Source organism: Dama dama, chromosome 18 (assembly GCF_033118175.1).
Source record: "Dama dama isolate Ldn47 chromosome 18, ASM3311817v1, whole genome shotgun sequence".
In the NCBI taxonomy this organism is placed as follows: domain Eukaryota; kingdom Metazoa; phylum Chordata; class Mammalia; order Artiodactyla; family Cervidae; genus Dama; species Dama dama.
Genome location: NC_083698.1, coordinates 31,407,499 through 31,423,784, shown reverse-complemented (window position 1 = coordinate 31,423,784; position 16,286 = coordinate 31,407,499). Strand labels below are relative to the sequence as shown.

Below are 16,286 nucleotides of genomic sequence, written 5' to 3'. Positions count from 1 at the left end.
GCTCTCATCCAAGTGGTTACTGGCAAGGGCAGAACCTTCTGAATCCTTTCAGACCTAGGCACAGTTGCACAGCCTATCTCCAGTTGGACTTTCTGGACTGAAAAGGAACCATGTAGTTTTGGAAGATGGCAGGCCTATCGCATCACAGCACTTTGGTATTTGCTGCAACTGGTCTTGCTTGTAGCTCAAACAGTAAAGAATTTGTCTGCAATGAAGGAGACCTAGGTTCAGTCCCTGGGTTGGGGAGATCTCTGGAGAAGGGCATGGCAATTCACTCCAGTGTTCTGGTCTGGAGAACTCCATGGACAGAGGAGCCTGGCAATCCTACAGTCCGTTGGATTGCAAAGAGTCAGATACGACTGCATGACTAATATTACTTGTTGTATGGGATATACTGAACACAAGATATTAGGCAAGAAAAATCACGGAATGACTCACTAACTGAAAAAGACTTTCAATCAACTCTGCTTACTGGTAGAGAGAATTCACATAATAATTCAGCTTAAGGAATATAGAATGATACACTTGACAGACTACAGAATTCTCCTAGGATTACTTTAATCCATTGGATTGAAATCATGAATTCTGACTCAGAGACTTACTCTCCAATTAAAATGAGATTTAGAAAATTAAACTTTTAATTTTGAGATACTGTAATTAACACCCAGTTGTAAGAAACAAAACAGAGAGATCCTATATGTAATTACCTCCATTTTTCCTGATAGTAACATCTTATAAAAAACTATCATACAATGTAACATCCAGGGTATTAACAGTGATACAGTCAAGGTACAGAACAATTTTATCACCACAAGGACACCTCCTGTTACCCATTTATACAGCCACATCCAGGTCCCCTCACACTCCTACCCCCTCCTTGACTTGTGACAGTTGTTACTCTCTTTTGCTTTCGTCATTTTATCATTTCTGGAATGTTATGAAGATGGAAACAGTCTGTAACTTTGGGGGACTGGCATCTTCACAATCAGCACCCCCCAGATTGTTGCATATATTTACAGTTCATTCCTTTTTATTGCTGAGAGGTAGATCATGATAAGAATCTACCACTGTCCCTCAGTATCTCCAGGGGATTGGTTCTAGGACTCCCACAGACACCAAATTCGAGCATGCTTAAGTCCCTTATGTAAAATGGTGGAGTGCCTGCATATAACCTACACACATCCTCTGCACACTTTATATCATCTCTAATGACTTATGATACTTCAGTTCAGTTCAGTCTCTCAGTCGTGTCTGACTCTTTGCAATCCCATGAACCGCAGCACGCCAGGCCTCCCTGTCCATCACCAACTCCCGGAGTCCACCCAAACCCATGTCCATTGAGTCGGTGATGCCATCCAAACCAACTCATCCTCTGCCATCCCCTTCTCTTCCTGCCCTCAATCTTTCCCAGCATCAGGGTCTTTTCAAATGAGTCAGCCCTTCGCATCAGGTGGTCAAAGTATTGGAGTTTCAGCTTCAACATCAGTCCTTCCAATGAACACCCAGGACTGATCTCCTTTAGGACGGACTGGTTGGATCTCCTTGCAGTCCAAGGGACTCTCAAGAGTCTTCTCCAACATCACAATTCAAAAGCATCAATTCTTTGGCACTCAGCTTTCTTTATAGTCCAACTCTCACATCCATACATGACCACTGGAAAAACCATAGCCTTGACTAGACAGACCTATGTTGACAGAGTAATGTCTCCGCTTTTTAATATGCTGTCTAGGTTGGTCATAACTTTCCTTCCAAGGAGTAAACTTATGATGCTGACTACAGTGTAAATGTTATGCAAATAGTTGTAAATACAATGTAAGTGCTCTGTAAATAGTTGCAGGTATGCAGTAAACTTGCTTTTGGAACTTCCTGGAATTTTCCCCCCAAATATTTTTGATCTACTGTTGGTTGAATTTGTAGATGTAGAACCCACAGATATGGAGGGCTGACTGTGACTGTACCTGAGTTTGTTTAACTCATACACATATGGCCACGCTGTGACTGTCAATAAAGGATCCTATTCACCCACTGAAGGACATCTAGGCTGTTTTTAGTTTTAGCTATTACAAATAAAGGTTATGCATGAATATTCACATACAAGTTTTGAGGTGGACAAAAGTTTATTTTCCTGGAATAAACACCAGGAGTGCAATTGCTGAGTTACATGGAAGTCGCATGTTTAGTTTTTAAAGAAACTGCTTGCAGAATAACTACATCATTTTATATTATCACCAGCAATCTATGAATGATCAAGTGTCCCTGCATCATGACATGGGTAGGATGGAAATGATCAGACTCAGAGAAGTTAAGTTACTTCCTCAAAGTCACAAGACTGGTTAATAGCACAGAGCCTAGAGGGAAACACAGCCCACCAAATTTTCTTCGTCAGAAACTGTATTTTTCCACAGAACACACTAAGTCAGTTACTAAATACTTAGTAAATGTACCAGTAACTTTCAAATCTGCCTTTAACATGAAAAAAAAGTTGGAATAAATTCTTATTATCAACAATTTCCTTGAGAAAATTTTTTGAAGGATAGTTGATTTACAATATTGTGTTGGTTTCAGGGGTATAGCAAAATTGATTCAGTTCCACATATATGTATATATTCTTGTTCAGATTCTTTTCCATTATAGGTTATTATAAGATATTGAATATAGTTCCCTGTGCTATACAGTAGGTCCTTGTTATTTATCAATTTTATATATAGAAATGTGTATCTGTTAATCACAGACCCCTAATTTATCCCTCTCACCATCTTGTTAGGGGAAATATTTTAATGCATTGGACAAACGGTTCCTCAGTCATCTTTATTAAAAACCAAAGACAGTATCCAGGCTTAATACAGCAAATAAAATGAGGTTGATAATATGTCATAAATGATCATGTATCATATTATCCAGTTTAATTTTTTTTTCCACTTTAATTTTAATATTACCTTTAAGTTAAATCACTTGAAGTGATAGAAGGATTATCAAGGGAAGACTTCAGAGGCAATCTGATTTATACATAAGGAACAGAGGCAAATAAGGCAATAGGAATTCTTGCTTCAGAATGTTCCTAAAATGGTAACCTAGTCAGAGAATTCTGTATCCAGATGCTACAGTGAAATTTTGTCAGGGGAAAATGAGGGGAAAGATGTGTCTAATTAAAAAGGAAAATAGCAATTAACAGACCAAGGAAAACTGGGTAGCCTCAAAAAACTAGCAGAGCTGAAAGCTTAAGCAAGACAGCTCACAGGATGAGGCTGTGTCCCATCTTCAAGGTTCTTTCCCTCATTGGAAGCAGTCTTTCTCTCTCTCTCCCTCTCTCTCTGGATGCCTGTTAATTTACTAAAAGATGAATTAGTTCACATCTGTCTTGGAATTAGGGAGAAAACTTCTGTTTTGGGGTCAGTCATCAAATATGAAATGAATAGGGGTAAATGCAAAGAGAACGTGTCCAATGATGACCAAGTTGGCCAAGCAAACGTGTTTCTTCTGCTCCATCACCATTAGTGGCCTTGGACAGGGAAAGCAGGATAGAGTTACTAGCTGTAGTGGATACCTGTTACTTTTTTGTTTGCCCTGCATCCTCTCCTTTTGGGATCTACAGGTACATCCGTCTCTGATGAGGCTGTCGGTCAAGGATCCTATTTCCCTGCCCTAGGCTATCACTGGGACGGGTACGCAACTAGTGCAGGGGAAGGCATCGTGATTCCAGCAGATTCAGTCTAAATTCTGTGTTGAATATTGATAGCAAGAATGAAAAGAATTTTTTTAAAAATGTATATAAATATGCATAACCGAATCACTTTGCTATACAGAAGTAATTAACACAACATTGTAAATCAACTATACTTCAATCAAAAAAAGAGAGAGAGAATGAGTTAGAAGCTCTTTCTTTGGAGATGGTGAGGGGTAAGAGCCAAAACCTAAAAGCCTAGATTGATTATATTCTTTGTAGCCAAAGATGGAGAAGCTCTATACAGTCAGCAAAAACAAGACCGGGAGCTGACTGTGGCTCAAATCATGAACTCCTTATTGCCAAATTCAGACTTAAATTGAAGAAGGTGGGGAAAATCACTAGACCATTCAGGTATGACCTAAATCAAATCCCTAACGATTATACAGTGGAAGTGAGAAATAGATTTAAGGGAGTAGATCTGATAGACAGTGCCTGATGAACTATGGACAGAGGTTCGTGACACTGTACAGGAGACAGGGAGCAAGACTGTACCCAAGAAAAAGAAATGCAAAAAAAGCAAAATGGCTGTCTGAGGAGGCCTTACAAATAGCTGTGAAAGAAGAGAAACCTAAAGCAAAGGAGAAAAGGAAAGATATACCCATTTGAATGCAGAATTCCAAAGAATAGCAAGGAGAGATAAGAAAGCCTTCCTCAGCGATCAATGCAAAGAAATAGAGGAAACAGAGGAAAACGTTCACTCTCCTGTTTGACCACTTCCAATTTGCCCTGATTCATGGACCTAACATTCCAGGTTCCTATGCAATATTGCTCTTTACAGCATCGGACCTTGCTTCTGTCACCAGTCACATCCACAGCTGGGTGTTGGTTTTGCTTTGGTTCCTTCCCTTCAATCTTTCTGGAGTTATTTCTCCTTCTTAAGAATCTTCTGAATAATCCTGTCATCTTAAATGTAGGGAGTCAATCTGGTAAGATCTTCTATTGTTAGTTCTAATCCTGTTATCTTAAAATGTATATTATGGGAGTGGGTCTAGTAAGATCTTTACAACCTTGAGACATTCTTTTGATTTATTGTAATAACCAATTAAAAAGTATATAGCTCCCTTGCTAAGACTAGTGAGTGGGGCCCTCTCCATCCCCTTTCTGATGTCTATGTCAGAAGCTTTCTCTATCCTCTGTCACTTCAATAAAACTCTGCTACACAAAAGCTCTTGAGTGGTTAAGCCTGGTCCCTGGTCCTGAAGCTAAATCTTCTTCAGAGATCATGTTCACCATAAGCTATCACCAACTATCCACCAGTAGTGTTTTTTATTAATGTCATCTGCAGAGATTAACGTATGACTCTTCTTTCTAGGCTTTCTCACTTAAAGTTGTGAAGTTTGTTGAAGCTACCCTTTTGAAGGAAAGGTAGGATGAAAGTTTGCTCTCACCAAATGTAATTCCTTTATGTTCTGTTCTATAACTTGACCATGATGGCTGCTCAGAGTAGACCACTAACATGAACATTCTTCCCTGTTCTATTAGAATAAAATTTACATCAAGGCTCTGTTGTTAACAGGTTCACTTTAGATCAAATGCCCTTGTTAAGCATTTTAAGGGCAATCATCAAGTTATGACTGCCCTTTGTAACACAGATGTGCATTTAGGATTAACTCTCTGTGTCCGTGGAAACAGGATATCTATATTCTTTCAGAAGCACCTTAGAAAAATGATCTGACTTTTATTTTTAAGCTTCCTTTTGAAATGAAAATTTGTTCCAACGTGGATTTTAAAGGTTCAGCAAAATTGTTCATGAATGACTTGTTTTACTCCATTTTTTCCAGCTTTATGGAGGTAAAATTGACAAAAAGTGTATACAGTTAGAGTGTACAGCATGATAATTTAGTATACACTGTATATGATTACCACAATCAAGTTAATTAACACAACCATCACCTCACATAGTTATATTCATTTCTTTTTTTCCTTTTTCTTTTTTTTTTCATTTTTTGCAGCGAGAGTACTTAAAATCTACTCTCTTAGCAAATTTCAAGTATATGTTACAATATTATTAATTATAACCCCCATGCTGTGAGATCCCCAGAACAAGTTCATCTCATAACTGAAAGCTTGACTAGTTTTAGAAGCATCTCTTCATGTTCTAGAAATTCCTATTAATTAAATATCTATCTCTGGTCTCAAGTGTTCCTTTCATATTCAGACTCCAAATTACCTGATTTTTTTCCTTAAAGAGATATAAGCTGTTTCTCTCCTTTCTTTGAACCTCGTTTTATTATCCTAAAATTTTTCTCTTCCCTATAAAAGATGAACTGCTATTGAAATTATATTCTCCTATGAATCAGACTGTTTACAATTGTGAGTTAAATAGATAACCAGTTTTAAATTTCATTCTCTTTTATCTTGTATTTCTAAAACTCAAAAAGAATTTGTGAGAAGAAAAAAATTGCAGATGATTATATTTAATAATCCACTTTTAATTTCAAAAATTGAGATATATAAGCTATATTAGTTGCAAAAATGATTGCATACATTGTTGAACTTTGCCATTTGATACTGGAATAGATTCTTAAATAAATGTGATTATGTTATACATCATTTTCATGTGCATTTCTCACTTTATTTTTTTTTTTTTGCTAATGACTTATTACTTGCTGTTTATTTTACACTTATTTTAAACTATGAAATGATGTTAGACAAAAAGCAAATTTGAGTGATTTTTTTAATTGAAGTTCCAAAAGGTTTGTAAAGCAGTCAAGACAAGACAACTTGCAACATCAGTAATGCATTGATAGTGCCGTGGTGGTTCAAGAAGTTTTGCAAAGGAGATTAGAACTTTGAAGATGAGGAGTGTAGTGGCAGGCCATCGGAAGTTGACAACTACCAACTGAGAGCAATCATCGAAGCTGATCCTACACGAGAAGTTGCCAAAGAACTCAATGTGTACCATTCTATAATCATTCAGCATTTGAAGCAAACTGGAAAGGTGAAAAAGCTCGATAAGGGGGTGCCTCATGACCTGACCGCGAATCAAAAAAATCATTGTTTTGAAGTGTCGTCTTCTGTTATTCTACACAACAATAATGAACCATTTCTCAGTCGGACTGTGTCATATGTTGAAAAGTGGATTTTATATGACAGTCAGTGACAACTAGCTCAGTGGCTGAACCGAGAAGAAGCTCCAAAACACTTCCCAAAGCCAAATTTGCACCCAAAAAATGTCACAGTCACTGTTTGGTGGTCTGTTGCCTGTCTGATCCACTACAGCTTTCTGAATCCCAGCAAAACCATTATATCTGAGAAGTATGCTCAGCAAACTGATGATATGTACTGAAGACTACAGTGCCTGCAGCTGGCATTGGTCAACAGAAAGGACCCAATTCTTCTCCACAACAACATCCAACCGCATGTCGCACAACCAACACTTCAAAAGTTGAATGAATTGGGCTACAAAGTTATGCCTCATCTGCCATATTCACCTGACCTCTTGCCGACCAACTACCACTTCTTCAAGCAATACAACTTCTTGAAGGCAGAATGCTTCCACAACCAGCAGTAGGCAGAAAATGCTTTCCAAGAGTCCATCGAATCCTGAAGCATGGATTTTTACACCATGGGAATAAACGAACTTATTTCTCATTGGCAAAAATGGGTTGATTGTATGGTTTTTATTTTGATTAATAAAGATGTATTTGAGTTGTGAAGTAATTAGCCTCCAACTAATAAAAATAAATGAAAAAAAAAAAGATGTATTTGAGCCTAATTAAAATGATTTAAAATTGATGGTCTGAAATCACAATTACTTTTGTATCAACTTAATAATTCACACACTATAAAACTTACCACCTTATTTATATTATACAATTCAGTGTTTAAAAAATATATTCACAGGGTTATGCAACCACCACCACTATCTAATTCTAGAACATTTTTATTACTCCAAAAAGAAATCCCATATCCACTACCAGTCTTTCACCTTTACACTCACCACTCCCACCTCAGCTTCTAGTAATTACAAATTTACTTTCTGTCCCTATGGATTTGCTTATTCTATGAATGGAATATTTATGGAATCATGTAAATGTTATCTTAGGTAAGTGGTCTTGTTTGCCCTGTTTCACCTACTGTAATGTTTTCAAGGTTAATCCATGTTTTATCAGTACTTTGTACCTTTCTGTGGCTGAATAATATTCCATTGTATGGCTGAATAGTAGTCTCCTTATCCATTTCTCTGTTGATAGACTTTAAGGGTTGTTTCCACCTTTTGGCTATTGTGAATAATGCTACAATAAATATTTGTATATACATATTTGTTTGAGCTGTTGTTATTGTTAGTTGCTAAGTTGTGCTTGACTTTTTGCGATCTCATGGACTAGGCCAGGCTTCCTTGTTCTTCATTATCTTGCTCAAATTCATGTCTATTGAGTCAATGATGCTATCTAACCATCTCATCCTTTGCTGCCTTCTTCTTCTTTTGCCTTCAGTCTTTCCCAGCATTAGGGTCTTTTTTAATGAGTCAGCTCTTCACATCAGGTGGCCAAAGTATTGGAGCTTCAGCTTCAGCATCAGTCCTTCCAATAAATATCCAGGATTGATTTCCTTTAGGATTGACTGCTTTGATCTCCTTGCAGTCCAAGGGACTCTCAAGAGTCTTTTCCAGCTCAATTCAAAAGCATAAATTCTTTGGCACTCAGCCTTCTTTATAGTCCAAATCTCACATCCTTACAGGACTACTGGGAAAACCATAGCTTTGACTACATGGACCTTTATTGGCAAAGTGATGTCTCTGCTTTTTAATACACTGTCTAGGTTTGTCACAGCTTTCAAGAAGCAAGCGTCTTTTAATTTCATGGCTTCAATCACCATCTGTGGTGATTTTGGAACCCATGAAAATTAAATCTGTCACTGCTTCTACTTTTTTCCCATCTATTTGCCATGAAGTCATGAGACCAGAAGCTATGATCTTCATTTTTTGAATGTTGAGTGTTAAGCCAGCTTTTTCACTCTCTTCTTTCACTTTCATCAAGAGGCTCTTTAGTTCCTCTTTGCTTTCTGCCATTAGGGTGGTATCATTTGCATATCCAAGGCTGTTGATATTTCTCCGTGCAATCTTGATTTCAGCCTGTGATTCATTCAGCTCTGTATTTCACATGATGTAATCTGCATATAAGTTAAATAAGCAGGGTGACAATATACAGCCATGTCATACTCCTTTCCCAATTTTGAACCAGTCAGCTGTTCCATATAAAGTTCTACTATTGCTTCTTGACCCACATACAGGTTTCTCAGAAGACAGGTAAGGTGGCCTACTATCCCATCTTTTGAAGAATTTTCCACAGTTTATTGTGACCCACACAGTCAAAGACTTAGTGCAGTCAATGAAGCAGAAATAAATGTTTTTCTGGAATTCCCTTGCTTTTTCTATGATCCAATGAATGTTGGCAATTTGATCTCTGGTTCTTATGCCTTTTCTAAAGCCAGCATACATCTGGAAATTCTTGGTTTGAGTACCTATTTGTTTGCGTGCCTATTTTCAATTCTTTGAGGAATATATTTGGAAAAGAAATTGCTCCTAGAGGAAAACATAGGCAAAACACTCTCCATCATGAATCACAGCAGGATCCTCTATGACCCACCTCCCAGAATATTGGAAATAAAAGCAAAAATAAACAAATGGGACCTAATTAAACTTAAAAGCTTTTGCACTACAAAGGAAACTATAACTAAGGTGAAAAGACAGCCCTCAGACTGGGAGAAAATAATAGCAAATGAAGCAACAGACAAAGGATTAATCTCAAAAATATACAAGCAACTCCTGAAGCTCAATTCCAGAAAAATAAATGACCCAATCAAAAAATGGGCCAGGGAACTAAATGGACATTTCTCCAAAGAAGATGTACAGATGGCTAACGGGCACATGAAAAGATGCTCAACATCACTCATTATCAGAGAAATGCAAATCAAAACCATAATGAGGTTACCATTACACGCCAGTCAGGATGGCTGCTATCCAAAAGTCTACAAGCAATAAATGCTGGAGAGGGTGTGGAGAAAAGGGAACCCTCTTACACTGTTGGTGGGAATGCAAACTAGTACAGCCACTATGGAGAACAGTGTGGAGATTCCTTAAAAAACTGGAAATAGAACTGCCATATGACCCAGCAATCCCACTCCTGGGCATACACACCGAGGAAACCAGATCTGAAAGAGACATGTGCACCCCAATGTTCATCGCAGCACTGTTTATAATAGCCAGGACATGGAAGCAACCTAGATGCCCATCAGCAGATGAATGGATAAGGAAGCTGTGGTACATATACACCATGGAATATTACTCAGCCGTTAAAAAGAATTCATTTGAATCAGTTCTAATGAGATGGATGAAACTGGAGCCCATTATACAGAGTGAAGTAAGCCAGAAAGATAAAGAACATTACAGCATACTAACACATATATATGGAATTTAGAAAGATGGTAATGATAACCCTATGTGCAAAACAGAAAAAGAGACACAGATGTATAGAACAGACTTTTGGACTCTGTGGGAGTAGGCGAGGGTGGGATGTTTCGAGAGAACAGCATGTATATTACCTAAAGTGAAACAGATCACCAGTCCAGGTGGGATGCGTGAGACAAGTGCTCGAGCCTGGTGCACTGGGAAGACCCAGAGGAATCGGGTGGAGAGGGAGGTGGGAGGGGGGATCGGGATGGGGAATACATGTAACTCCATGGCTGATTCATGTCAATGTATGACAAAACCCACTGCAATGTTGTGAAGTAATTAGCCTCCAACTAATGAAAATAAATTAAAATAAAGAAAGAAAGAAAGAAAAAATAAATAAATAGCATCCACACTAATAGATGGTAGGTGGTATCTCCTTGTACTTTTGATTAGCATTTACCTCATGATTAGTGACATTGTACATCTTTTCATGTGCTTGTTTGCCATTTCTATGTCTTATTTTGAAGTGTCTGTTCAAGTCCTTTGGCCATTTACTGATGCTTGAGTTTTTGTGGTTGAGTTTAAGAAATTTTCCATATGCTCTGGATATTATTTTCCTTATCAGATATATAATTTGCAAATATTTTCTCCCATTCCTTGGATTGCTATTTCCCTCTGTTGATAGATTCTATGAATAAAAAATTTTCCTAAAAAAAAAAAAAAGAAAGAAATTGCTGAGCTGTGTAGTAATTCTATGTTTAACATATTTAGGAACTGCCAAACTGCTTTCCAAAGTAGGTGCACTATACTACTCAGACATAAAAAAGAATGAAACAATGCCATTTGTAGCAACATGGAGGCAAGTTGAGATTACCATACTAAATGAAGGAAATTAGAAAGAGAAAGACAAATACCACGTGATATCATTTTTTATATATGAAATACAAAATACAACACAATTGAGCCTATCTACAAAACAGAAACAGACTCATGGACACAGAAAACAGGCTTGTATTTGCCAAAGGAAAGAGGAGTAAGGGAGGGGTGGAACAGGAGGTTGCAGCTGGCAGATGTAAGCTATTATATATGGAATGGATAAACAACAAGGTTCTACTGTATAGCACAAAGAACTATATTCAATATCCTATGATAAGCCATAATAAAATATTTTAAAACTATGTGTATGTGTGTATATATGTGTGTGTGTGTGTGTGTGTGTGTGTGTATAACTGAATCACTGTGCTGTAAGGCAGAAATTAGTGCAGCATTGTAAATCAGTTAAAAATACTTCAATTAAAAAAAAGTAGCTGCCCTATTCTACACTTCCAGGAGCAATGTTCAAGGATTCTAATTTCTCCACATGTTTTCTAACTCTTGTTATTTTGCTTTTTTAAAAAAAAATAGTCATCTTAGTGGGCAAAAAGTGGTTTCTCATTGTAGCTTTGGTGTGTACTTCCCAAATGATTAATGAATTGAGCATCCTTTATTACACTTGTTGGCCATTTGTATATCTTCTTTGAACTAATGTCTTCTCAATCCCTCTGCTCATTTTTTTAATCGAACAGATAGTTTAAAAATTTTGTCTTGTTTTATGAGTTCTTTATATATTCAGGATACTAGACCCTTTAGATAGACAATTTTCAAATATTTTCTAATATTCTGTAGGTTGTATTTTCACTTTCTTGATTGTGTCTTTAGATGCAAAATTTTTTAAAATTTTGATGAAGTCCAATTTATGGGTTATTTTTTCCCTTTGTTGTTTGTGCTTTTGGTGTCATTTCAAAGAATGTGCTGCCAAACTAAAGTCTTTTAAAATGAAATGTCAATAGAATCCTTCCTGTTTCCTCACTAGTACAAGCAGTATTCATGAACTAGTACAGTACTAGCAGTACTTTAATGGATCTGCAAGTCTTTTATTTACATACTGTTATGAACTGATTCTATTCCCCAAAATTCATATGTTGAAACTCTAATCCCCTCTAATCTAATAACTCTAATCTAATACAGAATGTGACTGTATTTAGAGACAGAAATTTTAAAGAGATAATTAAGTTAATGAGAGGCTATTAGGGTGGTCCCTAATTCAGTCTGACTAGTGTCCCTATAAGATTAGGACTCACAGACAGTAGGGATACAAATGCATAGAGAAATGGCCATGTGAGGACACAGCAAGAAGAAGCCATCTGCAAGCCAAGCAGAAGGGCCTCAGGAGAAACCGAACCTGCTGATGCCTTGATCTTGGACCACTAGCCACCATAATTGTGAGAAAATTAATTTCTGTTGTTTAAGTCACCCAGTTTGTGGTATTTTGTTATGACAGTCCTACAAAACTAGTACACATGTAGTGGAATTTATATCCCAATTTACTTGGAGATCATTACAGTATTGGTAACATCAAGGGGCATATTTATTCTTTTCAATGCTAATGACCTTCTGCATCAGTTTGCTTCTTTTCGGCAAAAGATTTGAAAAATGACCAAAATTTCCCTTCTGTTTCAAAATTTTCCCTCTGGACTTTGGATATTTGAACCTTGACATTTGACAGCTTCTGGTATCAATGGTGACTTATGTAAGTTGGAACTAAGTCCAAGGAACTATGCTTTGATTTTGTAAAATAACTTGAATTAAGTAAATAAGTTGAATTTGGGAAATCAACTGTAGCTAAAATGAATTTCCACATGGGTAGGTCTTCAAATTGCCTACACAGACCTATTTGAGCTTTGTGGCCCTCTGGGGGAAAGGAGAGCAGGTTCACTGAAGTGAGCAGAGTTGTTAAGGAATAGTATCCATTTCAAAATGCCTAACTTGGTCAGGTTGTGTCTCAAATTAAAAAGTAACCATTGGGACTTCTCTGAAGGTCCAGCCTTCTGCACTTCCACTGCAGGGATTGAAGGTTTGATCCCTGGTCTGGGAAAACTGAGATCCCACATGCCATGTGGTGTGGCAAAAAAAAAAAAAAAAAAAATCCTTGAATGTCTGCAATCAACCCAAGTTTTCAAAACATCACCTACCTGAGATTTGACAACTTGAACTATGTTTTGTTTTATTTTTATGAAAAACTAAGTATTATACAGTCATTCTAGTAATGACAGACTAGATTATTCAGATCAACAGCCCTGTTGAAAATTTAAAATATTGTATTAAAAAATAGATGAATGCCCAACCACAGGATTTGACCTTTGGTTCTGAAGCACCTTTGGTTCTCCTGCACAACAAGAAAAACAGGAAGCAAAATCTGATACTCCCTGAGGTACAAAATCTAAAGACATGTTCTTCATAGCAAACTGGCTCCTTACAAAGCTACCCCTTAAGGACAAAAATAATTGCATAATTAAACTAACACAAATATCTGGAGCCCAAATTTTCTTCCATTGAATAACCCAAACACCTGAAGCTGTAAATTAAGTTTAAAGTAATCCCAAGTTAGCATATGTCTAAAGGCAACTGTCAAGAAGGCAAATTAATTTCTGGATGGAGGAAGTCACCTCCACCCAAGACCTCAAGTTTTCCCTAAAAATAACCTGAGAATGATGAGTAGAACGTGATGAAAACAAAGTAAACAAGAAAATAAATCACCATAAAAGAAAATAAGCAAAACAACAGAAAGACCTCAGATACAGGATCTATTAGCACTAGGAAAGAAACGTTTTATACTGTTATCAGAAAATTTTAGAAAGGAGCCTAAAGGTAACTTTAAGAGAAAGTATAAAGAGTAAACTAAAGTAAATGAAAAGGAACAAATAAAAGTTTTAAAATAATTGCAGTAATCTCAAATAAAAATTCTATAGCTATGAACTGTGTATAAGATACTAAGAGACTTAATGCACTGGAAGACAGAGCAGAAGAAATTATCCAGAATGTGATTTAGAGAGAAAATAATGGGAAACACAGAAGGAAAATTAAGAGACAGAGAGAGTGGAGAAAGAAGGTAGAATATAGGTGTAAGGAGTCCCAGAAGAAGAGTAGAGAGAATGGGAACAAAATAACATTGACAAGGTAATAGGTGATAATTCCCCAGAAATGAAGAAATACAGTGATCTTTTGATTTAAGAATGAATCTCAAGAACTGCACAAAAATAGATTTCAAATACAAAATAGGGGGGCTTCCCTAGTGGCTCAGTGGTAAAGAATCCGCCTGCCAATGCAGGAGACACGGGTTTGATCCCCAATCTGGGAAGATTCCACATGCCATGGGGCAACTAAGCCCATGCGCCACAGATACTAACCTCTAGAGCCTGGGGGTCACAACTACTGAGCACATGAGTCATAACTCATTGACTAGAGCGTGCTCAGCAATAAGGGAAGCCACTGCAACCAGAGAGTAACCTCTGCTTTCCACAACGAGAGAAAAGCCCATGCAGCAACAAAGACCCAGTACAGCAAAAAATAAATAAAATACCAAACCAGGAAAACTACAGAACACCAAACACACAGAATAAATAGAAAGGAAGACAGAGAGAGAAATTCATATATGGAGTAACCTCAAAGGAGTAATCACTGACATCATCAGCAAAAGTGGAAACTGAAAGTTGGTGGAATGCTAATGTTAGGTAGTTAGAATAGGAAAAAGGAGTCCAAAATGGCGTTGGCTAAAAGACAAAGAAAGGAAAAAGCCCATAAAAATGGAACAAAAGAAAATCCAAGGACTGGAGTGAGAACCTCAGGTGAAACAAACAGCCCTCCTGGCTAGCCCAGCTAGCCTTTTCCAGCTTCTCGAGGTCATCTGCATTCACTGCTCTGTAGCCTCCTTCCAACTTCAAGGCCAGCAGTTATATAATTCCACCACCTCTTCATCCATCTTCACATCTCCTTCTTTGACTCTGTCTCTGCCTGTTCCCCTCTTGTGAGTACATGAACCCAGGTGACGAATCCCAGAAACCCTACCTATCTCGGTTCAGTTCAGTTGCTCAGTCATGTATGACTCTGCGACCCCATGGATGGCAGCACACAGGCTTCCCTATCCATCACCAACTCCCAGAACTTGCTCAAACTTATGTCCATGGAGTCGGTGATGCCATCCAACCATCTCATCCTCTGTCGTCCCCTCCTCCTCCGCCTTCAATCTTTCCCAGCATCACGGTCTTTCCCAATGAGTCAGTTATTCGCATCAGGTGGCCAAAGTATTGGCGTTTCAGCTTCAGCACCAGTCCTTCCAATGAATATTCAGGACTGATTTCCTTTAGGATGGACTGGTTGGATCTCCTTGCAGTCCAAGGGACTCTCAAGAGTCTCCTCTAAACATCACAGTTCAAAAGCATCAGTTCTTGGACTCTCAGCTTCTTTATAGTCCAACTCTCACATCCACACATGGCTACTGGAAAAAGCATAGCCTTGACTAGACAGACCTATGTTGGTAAAGTAATGTCTCAGCTTTTTAATATGCTGTCTAGGTTGGTCATAGCTTTTCTTCCAAGGAGTAAGCATCTTTTAATTTCATGGCTGTAGTCCCCATCTGCAGTGATTTTGGAGCCCCCAAAAATAAAGTCAGCCACTCTTTCCACTGTTTCCCCATCTATTTGCCATGAAGTGATGGGACTAGATGCCATGATCTTAGTTTTCTGAATGTTGAGTTTTAAGCCAACTTTTTCACTCTCCTCTTTCACTTTTATCAAGAGGTTCTTTAGTTCTTCTTCTCTTTCTGCCATAAGGGTGGTGTCATCTGTATATCTGAGGTTATTGATATTTCTTGGCAATCTTGATTCCAGCTTGTGCTTCATCCAGCCCAGCATTTCGCATGATATACTCTGCATATAAGTTAAATAAGCAGGGTGACAATATACAACCTTGATGTACTCCTTTTCTGATTTGGAACCAGTCTGTTGCTCTATGTCCATTTCTAACTGTTGCTTCGTGACCTGCATACAGATTTCTCAGGAGGCAGGCCAGGTGGTCTGCTATTCCCATCTCTTTCAGAATTTTCCACAGTTTGTGGTGATTCACACAGTCAAAGGCTTTGGCATAGTCAATAAAGCAGATGTTTTTCTGGAATTCTCTTGCTTTTTTGATGATCCAATGGATGTTGGTAATTTATCTCTGGTTCCTCTGCCTTTTCTAAATCCAGCTTGGTGCTCACTTCGGCAGCACAAAATTGGAACGATACAGAGAAGATTAGCATGGCCCCTGCACAAGGATGACATGCAAATTTGTGAAGTGTTCCATATTTTT

The 16,286-nt window shown here is 37.8% G+C and overlaps 1 pseudogene; it reads left to right on the top strand.

Annotated features, from left to right (window-relative positions):
• The first annotated feature begins 16,186 nt into the window (after positions 1–16,186).
• LOC133073153 (U6 spliceosomal RNA) lies at positions 16,187–16,286 on the top strand (annotated as a pseudogene).